We start from the raw sequence: 2,298 nt of genomic DNA on the forward strand, positions 1-2,298 counted from the left end.
TGACGATGTTCCTTGGCTCCCCGTAGACGCTTAACGAATGCAATAGGGCCCAGCTTTGAGGCCTCCTCATAGAGAAGGCCTACTCGACATATGTTGGACATATCTCTACGTCCAACATACCCCGCTCCCCTTGAACAGAGTTCACAAGGCTGGTAAACAATTCGCGAAGCATCTGAAGAACTACCGAGGATCAGAGATGGCATTCAACATTGTACTGAGGGGAGCGGGGACAGATTCCATAGATGAAAATTTTTTGAAAAACTGCATCATCCGAGAATCGAACTCGGGTCACAACGATGGCAACGTTGTATTCTACCACTAGACCAATGATGCCAGTACTGTTTTCAACAAGGTGCACGCCTCACTAAAGAAAATGAGGTGTTCAAATCGAAGATGTTCCGATGCGGGGACTCGAACCCCGGTCGCGTGGGTGAGAGCCATGAATCCTAACCAGCTAGACTACATCGGACGAGTGAGACTAAGATTTCGTAAGATAGGGCCAACTATCATAGAGACGGTACGCATTGCCGGTCGTATACATATTGATCGTGAGAAATGCGTGCGCACTTTCTCGCTCAGTCGACGCTATGCGACAGTAGCAGTCGATGAAATCGTATCACGTTTTCGAAAGGGAAATTGCGCAACTCAACGCTGCCCATAAGATGGACAGGAGTAACTTAGAGGTTTCTCAGTATATTCTTTACTATTCTCCCCTATTCGCACCGCTTGATGGATTTTTCGACGTTGTCGCAAAAAGTTCAACCATGGCCTGTATTCAAGACAATCACCCAGCGGAATACGACACAAGACTAGTCCCGGAGGGGGTCGAACCCACGACCTATGGCTCATAAGACCATCGCTCTAACCACTGAGCTACAGGACCACGAACTCTCTCGGTTTCCAAGTCTTGCCTGGAAATACTTCTGGATCTAGACGTGGTTATACCTCGGCCGCAACCTGTGTTGGAAGGGATCATTCCACGGCATACGACACTTGACTACTACCAAAGAAGGTCGGATTCGATACTTGTCATCACCTGTTTTCAGGGGAAAGTTCGGCCAACCATCCCGCGTGATGCTCACACGTATCTTCCGTCCAGGTCTGATCTGACACTCACTAACACAGTCTTTATCATTATACACCCCCGTGTACTAATACGATACATTATCACCCAGGAGCGGTAATATAGGAGCACCGGACGAAGAGAAAGAAAGAGAAGCGTGTCACGGTAGTGTGCATTCACGATAAGGGAGAGAGATGATCAAGGATCCTGGTTCTGCCTGAGAGTGTGACTCGAATTTTGCAACTTGGTGACAGCAGTCGAACAAAAACAGAGTATATTTATATTTATGTAGGATTCATTCAACTGAACATCATAGTGTCACCAGTCACCACTCTTGCGAGATAAAAACCCCATCTTTTCCCCGATTTGAAGGATGAATGGGAGCAATTGAACCAGGTAAGCGCTGCGGGTGCCACACAGCTTGTAAAGAGGCGAGATGGTGAGACAGTAGCCTGCAATGTACGACTGCTGCTACCGCTCTTCGAGGTCCACCATGGAGAGATAACCACTACCACAGGACTCATGGCGCGACGAGAATTTTATGTAATATTATGCGTGACTGTAATCTAAAACTACAAATCACCTTGACGATGTTCCTTGGCTCCCGGTAGACGCTTAACGAATGCAATAGGGCCCAGCTTTGAGGCCTCCTCATAGAGAAGGCCTACTCGACATATGTTGGACATATCTCTACGTCCAACATACCCCGCTCCCCTTGAACAGAGTTCACAAGGCTGGTAAACAATTCGCGAAGCATCTGAAGAACTACCGAGGATCAGAGATGGCATTCAACATTGTACTGAGGGGAGCGGGGACAGATTCCATAGATGAAAATTTTTTGAAAAACTGCATCATCCGAGAATCGAACTCGGGTCACAACGATGGCAACGTTGTATTCTACCACTAGACCAATGATGCCAGTACTGTTTTCAACAAGGTGCACGCCTCACTAAAGAAAATGAGGTGTTCAAATCGAAGATGTTCCGATGCGGGGACTCGAACCCCGGTCGCGTGGGTGAGAGCCATGAATCCTAACCAGCTAGACTACATCGGACGAGTGAGACTAAGATTTCGTAAGATAGGGCCAACTATCATAGAGACGGTACGCATTGCCGGTCGTATACATATTGATCGTGAGAAATGCGTGCGCACTTTCTCGCTCAGTCGACGCTATGCGACAGTAGCAGTCGATGAAATCGTATCACGTTTTCGAAAGGGAAATTGCGCAACTCAAC

The 2,298-nt window shown here is 47.7% G+C and overlaps 5 non-coding genes across 5 annotated transcripts; all 5 read right to left on the bottom strand.

The window, feature by feature from the left end:
• Positions 1-262: 262 nt before the first annotated feature.
• Positions 263-333, bottom strand: Pmar_PMAR028836. The gene has a single exon. It is a non-coding gene; the product is annotated as a tRNA-Gly (tRNA).
• Positions 334-396: 63 nt separating this feature from the next.
• Pmar_PMAR028837 lies at positions 397-469 on the bottom strand. The gene has a single exon. It is a non-coding gene; the product is annotated as a tRNA-Glu (tRNA).
• Positions 470-810: 341 nt separating this feature from the next.
• Positions 811-883, bottom strand: Pmar_PMAR028838. The gene has a single exon. It is a non-coding gene; the product is annotated as a tRNA-Ile (tRNA).
• A 1,027-nt stretch (positions 884-1,910) lies between these two features.
• On the bottom strand, positions 1,911-1,981 carry Pmar_PMAR028839. Its single transcript has one exon. It is a non-coding gene; the product is annotated as a tRNA-Gly (tRNA).
• A 63-nt stretch (positions 1,982-2,044) lies between these two features.
• On the bottom strand, positions 2,045-2,117 carry Pmar_PMAR028840. Its single transcript has one exon. It is a non-coding gene; the product is annotated as a tRNA-Glu (tRNA).
• Positions 2,118-2,298: the final 181 nt, after the last annotated feature.

This window comes from Perkinsus marinus, assembly GCF_000006405.1.
Source record: "Perkinsus marinus ATCC 50983 genomic scaffold scf_1104296951068, whole genome shotgun sequence".
In the NCBI taxonomy this organism is placed as follows: domain Eukaryota; phylum Perkinsozoa; order Perkinsida; family Perkinsidae; genus Perkinsus; species Perkinsus marinus.